Source organism: Antedon bifida, chromosome 3 (genome assembly GCF_963402885.1).
Source record: "Antedon bifida chromosome 3, ecAntBifi1.1, whole genome shotgun sequence".
Classification (NCBI taxonomy): Eukaryota; Metazoa; Echinodermata; class Crinoidea; order Comatulida; family Antedonidae; genus Antedon; species Antedon bifida.
Window position 1 is genome coordinate 21,173,927 of NC_136228.1, and position 25,664 is coordinate 21,199,590.

General features: G+C 34.2%; 1 pseudogene; it reads left to right on the top strand.

Moving 5' to 3' along the window:
• Positions 1 to 25,463, top strand: LOC144838207 (uncharacterized; annotated as a pseudogene).
• Positions 25,464 to 25,664: the final 201 nt, after the last annotated feature.

The window sequence follows — 25,664 nt, forward strand, 5'->3', positions numbered from 1 at the left end:
ATGGTGTGGAAGTAAGTGAATGATCAAGTAAATAATTAATTAAATCACTTTTTGATACACAAGTCAAGAACAGGGAGTTTTAAACTTACAACATATATTTAAAATAAATAAATATTGTACTTTTCATATTTTCAGTGGAAAGAAAATAGAGATTTTTGCTTTTGGTGATTATGAATATGAGTGCCACACATATGGACTCTCTGGAGCCAGCTGTTAGTATACTTATAGACTGATACTATTTTGTATATCCATGTTAGAATTATTTCAGAACAAGACCAGAAAGATAGTAATGATACTGTAGCTTATTCCATATAAGGCAAAATACATATAAAAAAGATTCATTATGAATTTACTAGCCTACTGTACTCCAAAAACTATATACATATTTATCACTTTAGGTCGTCACTTTTGCCTATTTTGTCTGGGTACAAAATTGCAACCACTGGGAGAATTAAGAACCCTGAAAGGCATCAAAGATGATTTTGATACACAGGATGCAGAGAGGCAAAATGAAGTACTTTTAGAAAGCTCTGGAATCAGCCGTGTCCCCATATCGTACGTGCCAAACCAATGACAGACCTGCAGAACATCATAAAGTCTGATAATTTACCCGATGCACAAAAGTCTGAACAGCTTAAATTACAAGAGGATCATCTGAAGCAGGTTCAACAGGAGAGAATCGTGTACAACCAGATGATTGCAGATGCAAAACAAATGGTGGGTGGTAATGTACAGAGCCATATATAGAGAGTTACGACTTTGCGTTCACGGATTTTAGAAAGTCACATGGTGTGCACGCCGGCCATGTTTGTGTCCAACTATGCCTATGTAGCGTATGGAGTCGAGTCATTTGCTTAAAAAATGTATAACATTCACAAGGCTTTAAATATCGAATTTAATATCAAACCAATCAATTTGTTTGAAGGTTTTTGTTAAGATAATAACGAAATCATAAAGTTACTGCGAACATGATTTTAAACAACAAAATGTAAAAACAATGCATTACTATAGAGAATCGCTGTACAAACTAAACGCGCACGCGTAGAGCGTGCATGGAGCGCGCAACCAGAGCCGTTCCGAAATTGCTATTTTTGTTGTTTTAAATCATGTTCGCAGTAACTTTATAATTTTTTTATTATTTTAAAGGCCAGGTGTGGCCAAAAAATTTCTATTGATCATACATTTCAATAATTATCGATCTAGAGTTTCCTCTATGTTTCATAATTTTGGGAATCTTATTTGTGTTACACGAGCTTGTTGAAAATAAGCACTTTCTTATCAGTTCAAATTACACGGTAAAATCTCTATTCTTTTGTACACAAATTTTGTAAATAGAGAGGCATTTTGAAAAGCTATGAAAAATAAACGGTGTGGTAAAAAATGTTATAAGATGACTAAATATAGGTAATATAACTTGAATTTTACATTTCTGGTATTTTTATTCAACTTCAGATTTTTATTTTCATGCTAATCTATAGCAAAAATTATCCACTGTATATCCACCATCTTTTTTCACTTTCTAGGGAGTCACCAGACATGTTTATATTACATTAGGTTAAACTACCTAACTACTGAAAAAAAGTCTTCCAGGTTTTTATGGCAGAATTTTGTATTTGACCATATTAAGGGAAATTCATGTTTTTTCGTCTTGATTTCTGTTTCAAATATTTGATTTATGTACAATTAACTAGATATTGTATTTAAAATTCATGCCTGTACCTGAGCTTTTACAAAAACCTTTAATCAAATTGATTGTTTTGATATTAAATTCGATAATTAAAGCCTTTTGAACGTTATACATTTTCAAAACAAAAGACTCAACTCCATACGCTACATAGGAATAGTTGGACACAAACACGGCTTCTAATCCATTCAATGTCGAAACTCTCTATATATATGGCTCTGGTAATGTAAAGTTAGGTAAGACTCCACATTGCAGCAGACAGGTAAGTATGCACTACTCATTTGATTTCGCACAACAGATGCATTACCCCTATAACCCCATGCAACCTGGCCCAATGTATTTTCTTGTTCCCAGGAAGTGTGGCTAAAGGCAGTAAATGCTGTCATTAGTTATGTCCATTTTTTTACCCATTATGGCGATGTTAAAGTTCACCTCCATTACGACAATTGTTCAGGACAGAACAAGAATAAATTCATTCTGTGGTATTTGTTGTGGCGGGTTCTAGTGTTAAACAATCAGTCGCCAGCAATTAAAAAAATGGATGCAAAAAAAATGCCTTGCAATAATGAATGGATGCCGCATTAATTGGAATCAGCAATCATTAATCATATTATTGTTTTAATTATGACAAATTATTGTAATTTATTTGCTTAGTAATTAATTATTAATAATAGCATAAATAATCAATAACATTAATACATTAAATTAGTGCACAATTTAATACTACTGAAGCTTTTGATCATAAATAAATAGCAAAACAAATAACACACTATTCTCTAACATTTAGATTCTGTCCTGGGTTATTTGCCTCTGAAAAAGTCATGCGGGTTGGTCAAAACACATGAATACATGTTTGTGAAACATGAAGGGGCTTCTTCAATCGAAGGATTGTCTCTAGAAGAAGTCGCTGTTGTCAGATTGACAAACATAAAAGATCTTGTTTTTAGCTACCTAACAGAGTATGACATGTATGTTCAACATGTTAATTTATTTTTTTAATGTACAAATGAACTACAGTATTTAATTAGTTTAAAATTGTAATCAGCACAGTGTAACCAATATTAAATGGTTTCTCCCTTCAGAATACATTTTAAATCATACTAACATCTGGTGTTCCTTTTTAATTTTTAATTCGTAGGTCTCAACATTTAAATATTTGTAAAGTTTGGTGGGGATAAGGGCGGTGACACGACCAAAATCGAACTACAGCTTTGTTGCCTGGACAAGCCCAATGCTCTACACAACATAATTGTTGTGCTAGTGTTCCAAGCACCAGACTTTACAGTAAACATCGAGAAAGGGCTTGATCTTTTCCTAGAAGAAATAATGGCTCTAGAAGGAAGTAAATTTGACAAAATGTAAGTGTACATCCAACTATATTTCATGTCTTTTATACTGGTGTACCACAGTATTACTATGCTATTAGCATGAAAAGTTCTACTCACAACCAATTCAATTGCTTAGGGCTTTAGTTGAGGCTTTATTTAATCATAATACCAACAACACATTTCCGATATAATTTTCATTTTTCTTTTTTTTTCAGGTACAAGAAGTCCAAATATGGACTCCCAAAGTAATTATTTAAGCCTCTTGTGCAGGCTTTGTGGGGACAGAATTCGTTCCTACAAGCCTGTAGGGGCAAAAACAGAGGCTAGGCAAATATAAAGCCGAAATTTTAGCATGTACTGGAGAAACGATTGAAACTGTTGAAACAGGAGTCCCAATTTTGTTGTCGATTCTGTATGGGTAAAAACAGTTAAAACACAATGGTAAACACCATCGTACAGCGTGTTGAACTTGTATGCAGTTTGAAGAACAAAAAAAAGGAGGAAGACCAAAGAAAAAAAAAAACATGGTCTAGGTTTCTCCATATACATTCAACAATCTAGACAGCGAGAACTTATCAGTGGAAATTTAATTTCTGAATACTTGCCAATGATCCACACAGACGATTCAGTGGAACAACAAATTAATGAATTGGATAAGTAAGTGAATATTGTAAAAAAACAATTAACACTAAAAAATAAACATTACATTATATATTTATCTGAGGCTTGGTGGAAACCGGTGGTAATTAACATAAAATAATTATTTTATAGGCTTAACCTACTTACATGGCACAACAGACAAATTCCCGTCTCTCAATTTTGGATAAAAGTTGGCGGTGATAAGGGGGGTGGGAATTTAGTTTAGTTAGGAGTTAGTTTTCGATGAACGAAGTTGATCAGGTGCTACTTAAAAAATTGGTGGTGCTATACCTATAATTATTATAAGCCATCATAAAAATTTAATAGTGCTACCAAGTGAAAATGTTAATTTGCAGCCTTGGAAAATACCATCGATTATACAAATCTGATAGAAATAAAACATAGGAATATGTGTAAATAATTGTTTTCACAGATATCGTTTGCTATTGGAATGGCAAAGTCACTACTGCAGTCAGTTAAGGAAGTAACCGGCAGGACAGAAACATCACAGCACTCACCAAACTGTTGTCAACCAAACATCTACAGTAGAACATTAGTAATTTTGTATGATTGTGTACATTCTGTATTAATTTTGTAATATATATATATATTAGAGACTGTGTGAATGCCATGCATAATTTAAGTAACGGTATACATGAATGCATACTACTATATCAAATGAATGAGAGAAGAGAGAAATTACAAGCAAGATACATCCCATCAAAGAAGATGATACACATAGACGTAATCAATACCATCAATATACAGGACAATTTTACAGATTCACCTAAGGAAATTCCGTGTTCACATGCAGAGGGAAGGAGGCGAAAAGAAAACTCGTAGCAATTACGGTGTTATATTTCGTTATGAGAATCAATGTCACACCGGACAAATCCAACTTTTTCTATCTACAATGATGTCTCCATTTGGTTTATTTGCGAAATTTAAATCTTGTCATGCGGTTGTCAACCATATTCAAGTAGTTAAGCCGTCAGGGATTGTGTTGGTACCGAAATCATTGTATATTTATGCACATATCAGGTGACATTATTGTTTCTGTTCCAAGAAATCTATTGAGCATGACTAAACACCTAACCATATATTTATTAAAAACAAGATTTTTTTTATTTATTGAAAAATAGCAATTTTTGTTGGATAAACACTTAACAACGCAACAAAATTACATTACAGTACCTTACCGTATATTATATTGAATCATGAATGGTACAATATCATATTATTAGGCATTGAGATGATGACATTCTATGGTAGAAAAGACAAGGCTATTGGCTGTGGCAGTAGACTTACCAGCAAAGGCAATTGTTGCAAATATGAAACAGTACAATGGCAAGTTTGGCTGCCATGTGTACTTTGCTGAGGGAGCCACGACAACAAATTGTCTGTTGCATCGATATTATCTGTTTGGCGAGTACCTAAGCCGTACAAATGACTTCATTATGTGCGATGCGAGACAAGCCGTAATCAAGAGAAGTTATTTTTATATTCATACCATAATTTATAAGCTATATAAATGAAAGAACAAACTTAATATATACGAAATATGAAAAAATGTGGTGAGAATTTTAAAAAAAGGAACCCTGTATCTTCTCCTTAACATGCATACGCATTAATCTTATTGGCCTAACTTAAGAGAGGGTTGCATGAACTAACCATGAAGCTAGGGCTTGTAGACAAACGTAGTCCGTGCAATATAGTATAAAGTAGAGCAATACAGTATATAAAACATAATTACACTTTTTATATACTACTTATTTATCTTATTATTATTTTATGTAGGTGCGAGGTGATAAAGGTGCCTGTTTCGTTACCCTACGTTGACTTAATGACCATATTTCTAGTAGACTAGATGCATTGTGTTCTTCTTGGAGCTACTAAGGGAAAGCTAAATCTTTGGTAAACCCAATTGCTACAAACATTTGTTAGCATAGACATCAGCAGATTTTTAATAGGCAAATAACGTCATTATGTGGGTGCCTTATTCTACTTTGTGTCACAGCTTCAGAGTACAGACAATGGCTTGTCCATTTCTCAGTACCGGTTTTAAGAGGAATTATGGATTCGGTCATTTTTTACCACTTTTGTATGTTCGTATCGGGGATATGCCTAATGACACAAGCATCTGTTAGCGACGCCGACATAGTAAATGCATGGGCTTTAAATACATTATCTGTCGAGTTGCATTGTTGGCCTAGTAATATGACCAATACATAGGAATATGTGTAAATAATTGTTTTCACGGATATCGTCGCTATCGGAATGGCAAAGTCACTACCGCAGTCAGTTAAGGAAGTAACCGGCAGGACAGAAACATCACAAAACGTCACAGCACTCGCCAAACAGTTGTATTGGTAGCTCATACGCACATGTTTGACATCAACAAAATAGAGGACATCATCAGCGGCTCCCGTAGAAATGTATTGGTAGCTCATACGCACATGTTTGACACTAGTCGCACAGAGTTTGAAAACATTTTACTACGATAACTTAATAAAAATAAGGATTTTTTTATTGAATTTATTTTTTAATAATTAATTTACAGTACTAGGAAATAAAGTTTCAAAACGTTTATTTATTTATTTATTCTTTCTTTTGACTGGATTGCAGGTCTGATATTAGTCAGACCCCCATTTCTCTAGGTACATTGTTTTAAAATAGTTCCAAATATTTAATAAATAAATTATAGATTTATTTTAAAAAAAATTTATGTAGGTGATAACAAGACCAATTATACTAGCCAATCTTAAATTAGTATTTGGTCAAAGAATAAGAATATTTAATATAATTCAAACAATGGCAAAATTGAATGTAGAAAATCAAAAATTAAATAAAATAAAGACAAGATAAGCGGATTGGATGTGTCACTACACCCTCCATACATGTGTAGGTTCTGTTCCAAAAAACTGGACAATAATACATCATTTGGGAAGATTAGCTGAGTGCTTCCACATCCAGATATCGGCCCATAAATAAAACAAAACAAAACATTTCAGTAAACTTGCATCCACCCATTTTCATTCCAGTACCATCATCATTTGTGCCAAGTAATACTATGAATTCTTTTATTCGTTGGCTTGGACCACTCCATTCCGGTAGCCGATTGGTTTAGACAGGAGGAGATGTTGGGTTTTTCACCGCGACACCATCTAGCGATCTGCCTGCACCCGAGAGGCAGCCGCAACGCCCCGACGGCGGAGACGTGCTACCAGAACTGCCTTAACATCTTGCAGATAGCACGGATTCCGAGAAGCGTACGGATTCTGCTTCATAATTTCTCTTAATAATCGACTGTGTTAATGGCCGATAGGTTTAGGAGTGTTTTCCCCCTGACTTATTTCAGCTTTACACGGTCGGTGGAGAATTTCAACAAAGAGCAGAAGGAAGCCTCTTTATGAGGATACTGACACAGTTCAGTGTTTTGTTTGTAACATTCCTGTCCATTTTTCCTCTATTACTGCTGTACAACCAATATATCTGTCTTTAATTGTGACATGTAAATGTTGTCGAACTGTAGTTGAATGCACCAAACCAACCAACCAGTTACACAACTTATGGAAGAACTAGGTCATCATATTATCAAAGCCAAGCTAGCAAATTCAAAGAAACACTGCAGACTTCACATTTAAAGAAAAGGTAATTTATTACAGTAAACAGTAGCTTTTAAGCTAATCTTTAAAAACATTTGTCAACATTAAAGAATTGTCTATTAAGGTTTGTACAAGAATCAAATCTGTATACATGATCTGCCAACTCTCTAAATAAAACTTTTTGTGGAAATAAAAATGTGCTAGGCCTATAACTAGCTAGTTTTGGGTTACTAATTTTGCTACTTTTTCTTCTTACCCTGTTTTATGAACAAAAATAAATTGAATGCCCACTAATCGTACCTTCTTGATGTATGAATGTACATCGTCACTCAATATGATACTTTTTACAGACCTGGAAATAAATAGTTCAAAGCTGCTTGGTTTAATTCCGTCAGTAATAATAGAAAGGCAAGTGGATATTTCTGCAAAAGTAGCTCTTTACGAGGATGATCTGCCATCACCGGAAATGGTCTCTGCAGAAATGATCAGGTGGAGGGCTAAGATCATGGAGAAAACGGCCATACCATCCTCTTTTGCTATTGCAATAATGAAATGTTCCCGAACACCTTTGTTCTTTTAAAACTGGCGTGTACTTCAGTTTAAACTTAATGTGAACGAAGGGCAAGTGTCTTAAGAGGACTTAATACATGTACCATGAATAAGGATTGATTGACGGCATTAGCCTTCATTCATATCCACTACGACATTGATATCGATGTCTCAGAGACAGTCAATTCTTTATAATATGTAATAAAAAGAGAGACCCGAGCATCCAAAGGGGGACACCAGCAGAAAATACAAATACAGTACAACTATTTTAGAGTTTGAATCAAGAAAAACGGACAAGTAAAAGTAAAGATATTATAACAAAAATGTCCATATTCAACAGTTAGTGTAGTGAATGTGGGATGCATGCATCACTGACTTTTATTTACACATTCCTAAGCTGTAATTGATGACACCCTGCTGTTTATGTTCAGGAGAGTAATTGATGGCACCCTGCTGTTTAATGTGTAATCTTACACTGACAGGAGATTGTGAAAGAGTTTAGATGGAGTGTACACGTAATGAAATAGCCAAAACGTAGCAAGTAAGTACTTGGAAACTGGTTTAACAAAAAAGTTAACATTTATTTTTAAGTAATATATTTGTCTCTTCATGGCAATGGCAGATCTGATGAAAAGGATAATTGAAAAATACCAAGAGGGAACAGCAGTGCCATCTATCAGTCTTGTCAGGCTCCAATTTATGCCCCGCAACACTCTCAGTCATACTGCCATGAGTTTTACTAACAGATTAAGACAATTTGTTATTAATTTCTCTACTCTACTACTGATTTTATTGCAATTTGTTACATTTACTCCCTCCCAATATTTCTGTGTTAATTTTAATTTTTCTGATCTTCAAAAGCGACAGTTAAAAACCACACATACAGAAAATCACTTCTGTGCAGCACTGTACAAGTATACAAGAATATGCAATCTTGGGGAAGGACTATCATACAGCTTTATTGCCTGGATCAACACAACTCTGGCTGCCAGTGACCATGATCATAACAGCAAAGGAAATTTAACACCATCAGTTTCGATCCAGGTGGACATTCCAGAAACAGTCGATGAGAGTTTTTACACTGGCCAAGTTTCTGCGCCATCACACTCACACATCCTCGTGTATTATTGTAGTTACATTGCGCCACCTTGCGCGCTATAGAGAGACATTGTTTTCACTTAGCGTTAGTTGGTTCGTGTTAAACTATATAGTGTCGGTTGATATTATATTCGTTTATATATTAAAGTGTTCATATCTACATAAAGTTGATGAGTCTTTATTGCAGCTGTTGTTTTGAATGATGCTGTCTTTCAGGCATATTCGCCATTCTGCCATGCAGCATCATTTACAAGAGAATTACATTCATCTAAACCCGTCTTAAACGGAGGTCCTGATAATACTGTAGGCTAAATTACGAAATTGTGATGTTATCTCTGGTTGTCATATTAGAGCGTAAAAACATGGATATGGTAATTGCAGCCCGATGTGCACCAGGAGAGAGTTGGACCAACCCTGAGTTAAATGGCAGGGCTGCAAATTAACTTTTTCACTATCAAATTTTTATGATGGTTCATAATAATTTTTGGTAGCACCACCAATTATAATATTAATCTCTACTAACTAGGTCTATAGGCAGGCCTACATTCTAAATAGTACTGGGCCTGTATATAATATTTAAAAAGCTGAGTAAATACTAGCCTAGACCTCTCTACACAAAGTGACAAGATCAGAGGAGCCAAGGAACAGATATTAATTTATTTTAAAAAAAATGTGTATACTATTAGACTGTACAAAACTTTATTTTTAAAATATACACCTATTCTATTAATTTTGCAGGGGTTTTTTCTACAGTGGAGAACATATTCACCAACACAGGCTGTGGTGAAAGAAAAATTAGTAGGCTTTGGAGCAGATGGTACAAGTGTCAATCTTGGAAAGAGAGGTGGAGTAATTGTACATCTCAGGGAGAGCGCAGGAGAACACATTATACCAATGCACTGTATGAATTAAATCTTCACATAAAACATATTTTGTTAAATAAATGATGAGCTTTTATGTCCAAGCCTTCACTCATTTATTTATAATGCAATGTTAATAATACCATCTTTTATTTTGTATAACAGACTTGAGTTGGCATTACTTTCTGGGCTGAAAAAACAGCTGGAGAAAAAGTTTTATTGTTATATGTAAATATAAAAATGAATATTCTGAACAAATTGAGACCAGTTTGAGGTATCTATGACCAGTAGTTACCGAAATACTGATGAGGTTAGGTTAATGGTCAATTGGTCATAAAACGATATTTCCTGTCATTTTAGGAAAAAATGATCCATTAGAGTAAATAGATTATGAACATTTTGAAACCAAATATTTGTCTCTACCTTTACCGAGATATATGAGAATTTGTTAGCTATTTTGAAAAATGGCTGGCAACATGTAGACATGTTTCTGAACACTTTGGTGAAGAAAGCTATATTGGTAAGAAATGTTTTCCTAGATTTGTTAAAAATTTGCTAACAAGCCCTAACGTAACAATCAACCACTAATGTAACATTTTAACTACTAACATAACAAAAATCAACCACTAATGTAACATTAACCACTAATGTAACAAAAATCAACCACTAATATAATATAACAGTTTAACCACTAACATAATTATCTTCATTAACCATTAATGTAACAAAATTTAACCAAAATGATCAAACCAAACTCAATTATTGTTACATTTTTAAAAACCTCGTTCGAAAAACATTTAGTCAGCGATTTAATCTGCCCCTAGCAGGAAAATTTGGATCTAGGTAAGTAGGATATATCTTACAATCAAAAAAGTTGTTTTGAATTCAATATTTCCACATCTTTGGACCCACCCGCTATAGCTATTGTAGCCAACATGAAGCAGTATAACGGAACATTTGGGTGCAACGTATGCCTACACAAAGGTTGTACGGGAGGAACACCGTTACTACGAACAAATGATGGTAAGAAAAAATAAAGTTTTTGATTGCTTATCTAAATTGCAGGACATGACGACACCTTTTCCAATAAATCCAGTAAAGAATTGGAAATATGATTAGCTGCAAAATTTGTGTAGGTGCGAAAAAAAGCCGGGATAGGCCCACATTGGCTATGACTCTACATTCTAACACGCGCACATACTAAACATTGGACGTCGCTTTCAGGATGGATTGATTTTTGAGGATGAGGATTTTTGTTAGGTAGGAGGGCCAAAATTACGTAGCCAGTATAATGTAACATAATATATATAATAACGTAACAATTAAGTACGGTATTTAGTTTAATATTACTATGCGCAAAATTTCCCTAAAAAGTCCTACAAATCAAGTGCAAAGTTAGCCGCCACACTCACTCAACAATTATTTTGACACCCATTAATAATCCCAATACAGAGGATGAACAGAATTATAACAACAGACATGCACAGGCAAGAAACGTTATAGAAAGGTGTTTCGGCCTCATGAAATGTTGCTTTAGATGCATTCATCGCAGTGGTGGTACTCTGCAGTACAGCCCAAAACGTTGCTGCCAAACAATAATGGCTGTTGTAATTTTCACATTTCCCTCTTGCCAAACAAAGAACTACCAGTAGTAATGAACGAAGACAATGATGAATGTTGGTCAACATGCTGAAGCAAACACAATACAATAATATACATTATAGATTTGAAATTTCTTTCTGATGGATCACAAGGTCATCCTTTTAAGTTGTGTAAATCTTGGTTTATTGCCTTCAGTAGAGCTTCTTTCTTTGATATTCGTATCATGAACACATGGAATTCATGTTTCATAATCACTCTGCAGTGTGTGCATTGGAAAATTTAATAAAGACAATGCCCATGCTAAATTAGTGGAGCAGTACTGTGAACAACTTGGTGTTGACAGAGATATTGATGAAAACATATATCCACCTTATCCACTCTACACTTAGTATGTATCACAAATCATAGCTTCCACACAAGCACACTGGAAATTGCGAAAAAGGGGCATTATTATTACTGTTTTTTATTTGTTGCAAATATATGCAAAAATACACAAGATGAGAGCAAGAGGATAATCCTATAAGCTCTAGAGCTTGTTTCCTCGGCGGGGTCCTCGACATATAAAGAAAAGCCAAACGTAACATTTAACTTATTACTACAAACCAGATTAAAGATTTTTGTTGAATTGTACTTCTTGTTTAGTTGATTGATGTACAATATCAGTCTATATATCTACAGTGACAGATCTATTTGTACAATGTTATTTGTGGGGAAAGTGGATGCAAATAGTTAGAGTAGGTAGCCGGAGAGATGCGCCTAATGGGTTGTTGGTAGAGGAAATGGTTAGGTAGCCGGAGAGATGCGCCTAATGGGTTGTTGGTAGAGGAAATGGTGGGGTAGTTCCATGGGTCTGACACTACAGAGATTTCAGGATAACTGGATAGATAGATGGCATCTGTTGTATGTTCCCTGCACCAGAGAAATATTTGGTACTCGGGCAACTCTACTTTCAGCCCCTTGGTTCAATATTGTTACATTGCAGCTTATTGTGAGCAAGAACTAAAGGAAGAATGTGAGTTTATAAATTCATAGATAAAAAGTTGTGGCTACACTATGTGCACCATCATCGCAGTGATAAACGTTCAGACAAAATTGTATCTTATTACGTGAAAAACAAGGAGCCACACTATCTGCAGAATAAATGTTGAATAAACGTTAATCAACATCACAGTAATCAATTTCTCTATAGCAAAATTGGTTAGAAGAGATTATTATTCTTTTTTTAAATATTTTGTTAAAGGTGATGCATTGCATTAAGTCAACCAGCAGCAGCAACATTATTATTACTTCTATACAAGAGATGACTATGCCAGGGAAGTTCACATTAGGAATTGTTAAGGAGACTAAGGACACTAAGATGAAACTGAATAAAGACAGAAGATGGCCTGGAGTTTTTAGTAGCAGTGATTTAACAGAGCAGACTGACTCAATTGCATGAATCATGCAATTGAAGAAAGGGCTGTACAAAGAAAAGAAGCAAGGTTGAGATATTAACAAGTGAAATGAAAAAAAGTTGAAGAAGAAAGAATGATTAATATGAATCATTTGGAAGACTAGAAGAAGAAAAAGACTAAAAAGTATAAAAGCATACATAGGAAACAAAGAATGAATGAACACTTTAGCATAGACAATACATTGAATGTCATTTAATAATTCTGCCTCCGAAAGCCACAAAGAATATTTAAAAATACTCTTGCTTAAAACGGATGTCTAATGTTGATTTATAGTACAAAAGTATGTTTTAACATTAATTTGTTTCTTAAGTTCCCATTTAAACTCGGTTACGTTTGGGTTCTTACATTTTTTGCTTTGTATAAATACAAAATTTAATAAAAATGAAAATAAACTTTTCTAATATATGTGATTTGTTCTGAAATCCAAAAATAATATTTAACTTATCTGAATTTGTCAAGATAAGCATGGTGAATTGGTGTCATCTGTTAGGTGATCACCAATTAAAGATCAATCCTTAAGGCACCAATTAAAAGAACAAAAATTAGAATTTCACTTCCAAAGAAAACATGGAAAGAAAGTGGGGAAGTATCTGAAAGGATTCCACAGAAGGTGCTGTTAAATTTCAGCCAGTATTGCAATGATTATTAAATGTTATATTTTTGCCTCTTGTTTTGAAAGAAAAGCTTCATTATTTACAATGGTATGGTTAAAAAAACAAGACGAATAATTTCTTTATGTACAATGTTATGCTAAAATTCCTTTTTTCATTAAGTAAAATCATATTTCAAATATTTGTTATTTTTCCATATCACAATTTGTATTTAATACAATTATATTTATTGTATTAAATGGTTAATTTTAAGCAAAGCTCTTAAGACCCCAATATCTCATCTTTCCAACTTGTAATGATTTGATTAGACTTTGGTGAAGTGCACTTGCGAGAGAAAAATGTTGGCTCTTTTTTAAAACTCAACTTCCACTTCTTTGAGACCATCTCAAATTGTATGTATTTGTATAATGTGGTAACTTTCCTATTTCAATACAACTGGAGAGAGCATGGCTGTGGTTGAGTAGTGTTTATAAAGGGAACAATGTCAATTCTTTTCAATAGTAACTTTCACTCTGTGAAACCATCTAAATTATAAATCTCTATGCATTTCTATATTATTAAGGCAACATTTTTTTTTCACCTATTGTTCTACATAACTTGAGAGAATACATATTTGAGAAGCAATATATTGAAGATCAAGTTTGCAGTCCTTGGAGAAACTCCTTCAGATACCATATAGAAGTTCACGCTACAGTTGGCATCATCTTTTTATTATTAAGCTCTTTGGCATATGCTATTTCATACCTCAACTGATGAAGGTGCATGTTCTTGATTAATTGATTGAAGAACAACTGTATTTTATAGCACAAATTGAAGTACATTTTGTATTCCTTTTTTGTTCAGTTGATACTTTTTGGTTTGAAATTCATATTTATATGTATTGTTGTAGAACATTTAAGTCGCCCTCATTCTTCCGTTCTTTATATTAGTAGTATCAGTAGTCAAAATCTCAAAAACCATCACATATTGAGGAGACTGTCATCAGGATAAAAAAACTGCCTTCAAATAATCATTTTCATCTACTTGTTTATCTCATGCAGAGAGATGCAGTCCATCACAGTCCATCACATCTTGTTTTGAGTTGTTGCTGAGATTGCAACTCATTCCACAGAGCTGGTAAGTTTTGTATTTTGGAAATTTGTGAGATAATGGGATTCAAGAGCAATGCCATCAAATATAAACATTTCAAATCTAAATATAATTTTGTTCATTAAAAAATATTATCTCTACTACTTCTGTTATGTTTCTATGTTAACACAAAAAGAAATGTATTATTTGTACACCCTAACTAAAAACTAACATTTCTGAGGCATACTTTTATGCAATCATTGCAATACAAGGCCAAAAGGGACAAAAACAAAAAATGAAGGTATGGTTTGAAAGGTTCTGATAATATTTGTAACTTTGCAACCTAAAATACCATCAATTAAGTGGAAAAGACAACAATATTTTTCATCTGGAAATAATTCTTTGATTCTGGTAGAGCTAAATAAATGACTTCAAAAAGAATAATCATTCAAATATTTTAGAAAGGAAACAAAACTCCAGAAGCATTGGTTTAAGTATTTGTTGAGGAAATAGAATTCCAGAGTGGCATTAGGAATAATACAGTGTCATGTTTAGAAAAACTGAGATTGTCAAGTACAAGTACGGGAAATCTACTGCGCCGATAATTACCAATTCTCATATGTTTAGCGTATAAGAAGCACATTATATGCCCCGCGATAAAATGGACTGTTCCAACTGTTTTTAAATTGTCGATGAACAATAGCGATGGAATCCCAACAAATTTACGAAGAAATCTATTAATAATTAAAAACATTAATATTTAGTTATTGTATTCATGTAAATCACTAATTTGAGATTTCCATGTTGGTAGAGCTAAACAAATGACTTAGTTCCTAGGCCTAGTAGCGCCCATCTCGTAGTGAGCTATTGTTGTTTCACAGCTACAAGAGTAAACACTGAAGGGGTACACGGCGGCAATTTGATCAGTCATATAGAATAGCCTAGGCCTAACTTCGATGTAAAATATATTTTTTAACGCACACTTTCAAAGGGGCAGTGGCAGGCCAATGGTATCGAGGAAGACGACAGTTACGTTTAAAGAAATTATTCATACATTTTGCAAAAGATGCATCTGGAAAGACATGGCAAAAGGTAAATAATAATATTTCATTTTGTAGATGAAAACTAGGCCTAACCAGTATATTTGTTATTAATATTACTGTATAAACTCATTGTTCTATGTAAAATAGTACAATGTAGCATTGACATTTTTTTATATTGTAGATGGAAGACATTTTGTATAAAATGTTCCCAGAAAATGAGTTTATTAGCTGGAAGAGCATGATCGTTAGGATGCTTTCAAAGATTCCAAATTCAGCAGAAAAGCGCCAAGAGTTTTATTTATTAGAACATGATCTTTTGTTTTTGGGTATGTAGATAGACCTACTGTAGTTAAACATTTTGAGTTTGTTCTTCCTTTCATACTAATCTCAGATCATCAGTCGTTTAAAAAAACAACCAGAAAATCAGCTTCCTCCACTAACGAGGGGAGTTCTTTGTGATCTTTCATAGGTTTACTCTATTCAGCCGAGTCAACTTGTTGTGGCCAGATAGATTTACGAAGTCTGGTATAAAGAGAGGAGTAGCTGAGACCAAGAGGGCACGTATCTGTCTCAATAAAGACAGACGTTGGAGTGTGGTAGAAGTAGACAGAACAAGTAAATTAGAAAAGCCAAAAGTAGAGTACAGATTAATTAAAGAACAGAAAATTATGCTTGAGATGAAAGAAGAATTTAAAGTAATGGAGCAGTTAATTAAAGAGAAAGAAGTGACATTTTAAGACATGGAATGTAAGTTGGAAGAGGTAAACCAAGAAAAAGAATAACTAAAGGAATAACTAAAGGATAAAAATGACGATTGTAATATCATGTGTGAAGTAGAAAATACAAAGAAATAAAAAGTAGGAAAGGTTGGAAAGCCTTAACAAGAAAACGACGACATATTTCCATTATGGAAAAAAGGCTATTGAAGAGGGAGAAATCTGTGACAAATCTTGAGCAAAAATATTATAATTTAAAGGCCAGGTGCGGGCAAAAAATTTCTATTGATCATACATTCCAATAATTATCGATCTATAGTTTCCCCTATGTTTCATAATTTTTGCGATTTTATTTGTGTTACACGAGCTTGTTGAAAATAAGCACTTTCTTATCAGTGGGGGGATAGTTCAAATTACACAGTAAAATCTCTATTCTTTTGTACACAAATTTTGTAAATAGAGAGGCATTTTAAAAAGTTATGAAAAATAAATGGTGTGGTAAAAAATGTTATCAGATGACTAAATATAGGTAATATAACTTGAATATTACATTTCTGGTATTTTTATTCAACTTCAGATTTTTATTTTCATGCTATAGCAAAAATTATCCACCGTATATCCACCACCTTTTTTAACCTTCTAGGGAGTCACCAGACATGTTATTACATTAGGTTAACTACCTAACTACTGAAAAAAAGTCTTCCTGGTTTTTATGGAAGAATTTTACAAAATGTTGTATTTGACCATATTAAGGGAAATTCATGTGTTTTCATCTTGATTTCTGTGACAAATATTTGATTTATCTACAATTAACCAAATATTATGATTAAAATTCATGCCTGTACCTGAGCTTTAAGAAAACAACAAAAAAATCAAATGCACTGATAATTAAGTTAGGAAGAGAGAAAGAAATGTTAGAGAATGAAATGGCTGTTTTAAAAGAGAGAGTGTGTGAAGGAGAAGAGAAAGATGGCAAGAAATATAAGGATGGTGTGGAAATAAACATTATGAGGCTGTGTGGAGAACAATTTAATTTTGATAATAATTAAGTTTTATCAGGGGATTTTCAACAATTGCAAGTGATGATTCATTTACTGTACATTATTAGCGTGTGTGATACAGTTTTTTGATGATTTATCTTATTTAGAGAGTGAGGATGAGAGAGAAAATTTGACGAGGGAAATACTGATGAAATTGAGAGCAAGAAATTTAATTGGTTATTGAGTGAGTATAGGGGTGGTATTTGTGGTGAGACTGTTGATGCTTTGAGTTATTTATTTTGTAATGCTCATTTTTTGTCTTCAGAAAATCAGAATTTATTTTTAAAAATTAGACATAGGATTGGGTTGGGATGCTTTTGGAAAGTTTGCAAGGTTTCAATCAGGTGGGGAATCGGCAACATCTAGGTTAATCAGAAAAGCTTGTGATGTTTTAGGACCAAGGAGGGTCAAAAGAATGGGGTTAGGCAAGAATGGGAAGGATATTGTTTTAAAAGGAAAATAAAATCTGTCATTTCTTCATTTCGAATGAATTAATAATTTTGTTTATGGTGCTGGTACTATTTATTTTCATAATAAAGATATAATTGATTTCATAAGTAATTCTAAAGAAAAGCTTAATTTGAAAGTAGAGAGTGTATTACATGATTGTATGTCCTCTGAAATAATTTCTTTAGTTAGAGCATTGGGTATTATTTTTTTACAGGTCTATTTTGGTTATTGTTACATAGTAATACGCAATACATTGATTTTTATATTCAACCAATGTTAATTAAATTTCGCTTATGATCGGAAGACAGTAGTTGTTTATTAAAATCAGCAGTTTCTTTTTGTTACTGACTTTAAATTAAATGAGTGATGAGATCTGGATGAAACTGAAGGAGAGCGATTGTACAAATGAGATGACGGAGAAGGTTTTGAAAAATTTGATTTGTTGAAGTGACAGAGACTGAGAGACAACTCAATGATTTTGTAAATGGTGGTATTTTTAGTGAGGAACCAAGTGCAGAGTTCCGAGAAAAGATGTTGAGTTGTAAATTAACTAATTTGGTGAGGGGATTTAGATTTAGTTTGTTTAAATGCAGACACAGAGAGAGTGAGAAAGCATGGAGGATCATGTGCCACCACTGATGACGCACCCTAAAGGGAAAGAGAATAATGTGAAATTAAATATAATTAGCAAATGAAAAGAACAAATCTTCACTAATCAAGTAACTACTGAGCTTATGAATCACAATATCTGTGTGCATCAAGCAGAAGATGCCGGAGACACACTCATTGACACGGATATACTAGTGTTACTATGTTATCATCGGCCTGGCAACTGTTTTAATCTATTTCTACAATCAGATGCTGATGGCCTCTATGATAACTAAAATAGTTATCGGTGACAAGGAACGTTTTGGGTGTTTTTTACAAGTGTACGCCCTCTATGGATATGGGACGCTATCGGCATAATAATAATAATATTATACTACAGAGTGTTATAGGCTAGTCGTGAGTATCGAACCGTTTATGTGCCACCACTAGAGGGCGCTGTTCATGACGTCACTAGAGGGCGCCCTCCTAATTTGCATACACCTGTCTAATTAGCATACACCTGTACACTCATATATAAGCTCCCACAATTTTAGTCTGTCTCATTCTCTCAACCGTTCTAGAGGTCACTAAGGTCAACTAAAGGTCAACTAAAAGTCAACTAAAGGTCACCGTAGAGGGCGCTGTTATTACGTCATAAAAAGGCTTCCAAAACCGTTGGTAGTGGTATATGGTATGTATTTATATTTTACATAAGTCATATATATATACCAAATGACGTCATAATGTAGAGGGCGCTATTTATTGTTATGGCACGGTTGGTATTGGTATATGGTATATCTATATACAATTTCACATATACCAAATGACGTCATAATGTAGAGGGCGCTATTTATTGTTATGGCACGGTTGGTATTGGTATATGGTATATCTATATACAATTTCACATATACCAAATGACGTCATACTGTAGAGGGCACTATTTGTTATTGTCTTAATTAGCATAAATTAGCATATAGGTGACAACTACTATATAACCTGTCACTTATTGTGACAATTCATAAAATTTTGTCCAATGCCCAAGTCTAACTGCCAGAACAACACTTGTATTTTGCAACTAGTGGAATTTCAACCTATATAAGTAATTTACTGTTATACTATGTCTGACAGCGGTACGGATTGTCGTAATAGCGCATATTGGTATGACGTCCATCTCGTGCAGCTGTTTTTTAATTTAAACAGCATATGTTTACATTATACCAAACTTATCAATGTTATTGATGACGTCGTTAATCAATTAAGACATAACCACATGTATCACGCATGCGCAACAGAAGCTGAATGTTTGGAATTTATGCAAATTGAATCATTCAGACAACAATTAACGACTAAAGACAACCTTAAATTGTTCAAAGAACACGGAATAACGCAATACCGTAAACAAACATTTAACGAACTAGCATATAGAATGAGTGAATTAAGTGAATACGATACAGACATAACAGATGTAAGTATAACTAATTATTTATTGTGTTTATTCTTATATTAGAATCATGGCTAACCTGTTACCCGGAATTGGTCAACAAGTTCATGCGGCTATAACCAATGAGAGTCGTCACGTTATTCTAGAAAAGCTTATGATAGCTATCCTTCAATCCACGTTTAAATGTACGCTAACAGAACTCAAGTACTTAGATCAGTGCTTAGATCAGTTAGAAACATCTCAAAAGTGTAAAAGTGCATTTAACATGTATGTGCAAAAACACATATCTGAAATTGAACAGCAACAGGAGGAAGACCGAAGAGCATACAAACGAACCTATTATCAGATGCTAGAAGACCAGATTCCAGATGAGTATAAAGTGAGTGACAGTGTTCAAATAACATGAAACCATGTATTACTATTTAAATATTAATAATATTCATTTATCTTTACAGGTTGATTCCACATGTTCGACCGAACCATGCGAACTAGATGAAGATGAAGATGAACATTATGACTGCTCGCAAGCAAGGATGCGAAATGAATTACAACTTACCAAGCAAGAACCAACCAGCGATGAAGAACTAATATCAGACATAGATATTCCTTGCACGCAACCGCCACCAACGCAACCGCCAATAACAGACATACCAACACCGTCAGAGACTGTTATAATTTCAGACGTAGAAAAAGATGACGAACAAGATGAAGAGTTCCAGTTATCGACGGCCGACTGGGACGTAGTCGATGCTATGGCCGATTCACAAACAGATGCGCCCCCGACCACACCTCTTCCAACCAGACACGAAGCACGGCAACACATAAAAATGTTAAGGGAAAATAATTCAGACGAAATCACACCGTATCACGGAGACCCGTCTTTTGTCAGTAGACACGAGTCGATTAAACAAAGACGTTTGTTAGAAAACTGTGAAAAATTATTGCAGTCTAACTGCCACTTTAACGAGTTAGGCAACTGTAAAACACCGTTTCATATTTTCCACCAGTGTAGGAAATGTAAGATATACACAAAACGTAATGTAGGTGATCATGTTAGATCATGTAAAGAAAATAAGACACTACATTACACGCAATTTAAAGCGTTTCAGTCTTTAAAAGCTGCACAGAAAAGATCCATTGAGTGCGAATCCACCTCAGGATTTTGGACCAATGGACAACAAAAAAAATAGAAATTAAAAAATTAAAAAAAAGTAATGATTGACCATTCTGTATGTATATCAACATAATAAAGTGAATAATAAAGTTCACATGATGATGAATATTGTTGTATGTTATTTATTTAAATACCGCCCTCTATATTTTTGATGACGTCATCATATGGCATATATCAGATTTCGAAAAAGTTATTTCATTACCATCTACCGCTACCAACCACATTATTTAAAATGGCGCCCTCTATTTTATGATGACGTCACGACATGGTACGATTGTAATATTCGAAAAATTTATTTTATTACCACAAACCATTACCAACCACATTATTAAAAATAGCGCCCTCTATGTATGTGATGACGTCATCGTATGGTACAATAATATGATTGATGAAAACTAATCTCAATACCATCTACCGCTACCACCATATCATGACGTCACTGTATGATGTCACGATAAACAGCTCCCTCATGTGGTGGCACATAAACGGTTCGATACTCACGACTAGCCTATAACACTCTGTAGTATAATATTATTATTATTATGCGCCCTGTATGTGAAGTGAGCCCAAAGTGCGCCCTCTACGGCCGATAGCGTCCCATATCCATAGAGGGCGTACACTTGTAAAAAACACCCAAAACGTTTGTAGGCTACTGTCTACACTACATTTACGAATAAACAAGATTAAACAAAACAAAAGGCTAAATGGAGATGCTGCTCTTTAAATGTACAGTAAAGTGTGCAGTTCATATTACGTAATAGACAGCTTAATTTTAATAAAGATCAAATTGTTGAATCATGACTTTCCTGTCATTACTTGGAGTTTGTTGTTTAGTGTAATATTGACTATATTTATGTATTGCACCGCACAATAATAGCGGGACAAGTATATTTTTTTATCGGACAAGTGAATATTTCAAAGGTACTTGTCCTGGGACAAGTAAAAAAAAATGAAATTCCCTCAGCCTTGCCGCAGTAATGGAAATTTAAGAAAATGTCATTGATGATATTTTACCTAAAGAACTCAAGGACATGGCCCATAAAATAGTCCATAACAATTTAGTTGATGGGGGTAAGTTTCTTTAAAACTAATAAACCAATTTATACAGTTACAAAAATAAATTAAAAGTGAAATAAATTTTTGAAGTGCCAGACCTAACAATAAATATTGAATAAGGACTTAGCCTTGTCTTAGATGAAGAGATGGATCTTGATGGTAGTATGTGGACATCACAAAAATCCAAAATGTAAGTGCCTAAACACACATAAAATGTACAAATAGGAACTTGATATTGAATTAATGCTGCTGTAATTAATAATAAATTCAGTATTCTTTTTAAAATTGACTTTATTTTATTTTCTAACTCTTTATAAGCTGCACTACAGTACAGTATATAATATTATTGCGCTTGTATCTCTAAACAATATTACTTTGTATACAACAATATGCATCTTTAAAATTAAAGTGGTTCGTAAACAATTACTGATACTGTATTTAATTTTTTTAAGGTTTCATTTGCAGGACTTACAATATTCGCTTACTTTTCTTCGGCGATTATGAAAAGATATAAATTATCTCTAACCATATAATTTAAATAAATGTGTTTTTCAGGAAAGTACAGTTGTATCTGTTGCTATGTTAATCAAGAAAATATCAGATTGAATGCACAACCTGCAAGCAATAGAACACAAAGTTCCTCCTGGTAAATAATTTTCTATTCCTTTATACTTCCTCATCATCTACCTGGCAAATTATTCCATGCATTAATAGAAACCATCAATTTCTTTCAACAATTTTATTCACTCATTTTTAGGTGACCAACAGGTATGCCCAGAAGCTGATTCCGAATTATTAGTTTTAGGAAGATTAGGTCAAGGAACCGGTTCATGCTGCTGCTACGATGTCTCCACATTTGTAATAATGACAACGCTCTGCCATTTGATGATCCAGCATACGACAGAGCATTCAAGGCAAGTGCCTTTATGGCTCATTTGATTGCTAATTTTCAATCTGCTTTTTACCCCTTTAGAAGTTTTTCTGTAGATGAAAGTGTGATTGCATTTTTTGGCAGGGAAATTTTTAAGACGTACAATCCAATGAAGCCACACAACTGTGGGATGAAAGCATAAACATTAGCGGATGCCAAAACTGGATACGTCTACAACCAAAGCTTGTATGTTGGAAAAGACAAACTAGAAGAAGAATGGTCATGAAGTTGAGTGAACCAATCACAGGTAAGCGTCATCATGTGTACATGGACATGACAAGATTTTTATGTCATGTTATAAACACTTTTAAATTAGACCCGTGGCTTTCGCAGGAATTTTATTTCCATCATTATGGCAGCCACCTCAAAAGAATACAGTAATTGTCAGCTGAGACAAAAGAAAATCAAAGAATTATTTTAGGTAAAAGTCTAACAAAAAGTAAATAATCATGACCAAAATCAACCACCAGGGATAATGGTGAGCGGAAGAACTCTGATTGAATCAAGGACCTAATCCAGTTCCATCAAGAAATGAGGGTCAGAAGTTAGCGGGATGGACAATAGGATATGGGAGAACTCTGCCAGAAATATAGAGAAATTTCTTTATGGCGATGGCGATCCAACTCCTTTTGTAGACAACCTTCCTGGTTGAAGATGGATGAGAAACTTCTTACGTCACCATTCAGAGTTACCAATGCGACTACCTGAGGCACTAGGAACAGGCTGATGTGACAGTCAACAAAATTTAGAGGTGGTTTAGGAAGAATACATGGTTGAGATCAAGAATGAGGTCTTTGCTGACCCTCGTCTGTCAAAAGCAGATGAAATCAGCTTCCCTCTTCAAGAGAAGACAGAGAGGGTAATTGCACCTAAGGGGGCAAAGAATGTCTACCAACGGCATCCACCCTGCAACAGATCACAGTCGTGCGTGCATGTAATGCAATAAGCAATACATCCCGCTGCTGATCATATTTCCGGGTTTTTGCGTTTGCCCATGACTCCCTTGATAGTGCACCAGCCAATTCGCCTTTTGCAAAATCTAAGACCGGCAGGATGAATTCCCGAAATATTTTATGAATACATTACAAATTATTTTCATCCTTTTGTTCAATAATTAAACATTTCGTTTCAAATTATTTTATTTGTGGATGGGCACGTATCGCACATCAACGTTGAAAAAGCCGAGAAAAAAACAAGCATTACACTTACAAATTACAGCAAGTTAAATGGCACAAAATTGCGTTGCGGGAAATTTAAGCATCGCTGCAGACAATAATTTGTACGTAGATTTTGTGTCATTTTTGTACAACGTTGTGTACCACAGTCCTCAACTATGTCTGAAAACAACGATAACAAATTAGTGATAATGCTAAATGAAGCACGCACTTGTGGTATAGATATTCCAGAGTTGGGAGACGTTTTAACAGAATTTTTTCATCTATTGACGAAAATCTTGATGATGGTGAGTTCAATACACTATAGTATAGCCTAGGCTTGCTTGCAGCTTGAATAGACATACAAAAATGGGGGCAGGGGTGGTGTAGGGAATTTATTAATAAAGCAACATATATAGTATTAATTGGCCATAATAGATAGATTTAATTTAAAAGTAGGCTAAGCCTGTAAATAGGCCTAGGACCTAGTGCAGGCCAGGGTCTAATTAATATAGGCCTAGGCCTAGCCTAGTATTAAAATAAACAACCTGGACCTATTTACTTAAAACACCAAGAAAATGCCACATATTTGGTATCACGGCAGAGGGCGTACCATATCAAGTTAATTACTTGACAGATGAAGGAGTTTTGCGGAAAAGGGGTCAATGTTGTCATCACTTATTTAGATCATTTTTTTTACAACTATGGCCTAGGAGAAGATCATGCCCACCTTCATGCAGACAACTGCGCAGGACAAAATAAAAACAACATTGTTCTGCAATATTTATGTTGGAGGGTTATGAATGGTCTGCATAAGGCAATTACTGTATCTTTCTGGACCAGACTGGTGTTTCGGCCTGTTCAAGCGAACATATAGAAGAACCTTTTTTTCCTGCTTGAATGATATTTCCGATGCAGTATCGAATTTAACATCTGGTATAAATGTTCCTCAATTAGTTAGAGGAGAAGAGAAACACCTTTGTCCCAGTTTATAACTGGGACATGCACCTCTCGCCCCATTTCAAAGGAAAAAAGATTTTTCACTTTTTTCAGGTAAAGTTTTAAACTTATATAGGTTTCCTTCCACACACACATGTTTTTATTATTATTGTACGTGTTAATATAATTATTATGTTATATATTTTTAATATGTGTGGAGAATATTTATTGAATAAACGAAATAAACGAACTAAATAAAATAATTCATTGCAATTTTATTCAATTTCAGCCAGAAAACATCAACAAATTGACCAACATGTTGATTGAAAAGGCAAAAGAACATTGTCCATCGCTATTACCATCTGCACAATTAGTTGCTCAGGCACTACATGGCCCTGAATCAAAGATAGTGTATTACCTGCATCGATCATAAATGCACGTCAACACCGTCACACACGTACAGTGCACTTTGTCTTTGGTATCGACAGGAAAACTTTTGAAAGTCCACCCGAGATGACATTTTCCCCTCTTACCAGGGGAATTCTTTATGAACTTTCGCTGGTCTATGGGGGAAATTATACAACACGAACATGAATGGTGTAGATAAGCTGGATCAATGCATTGGATATTATCC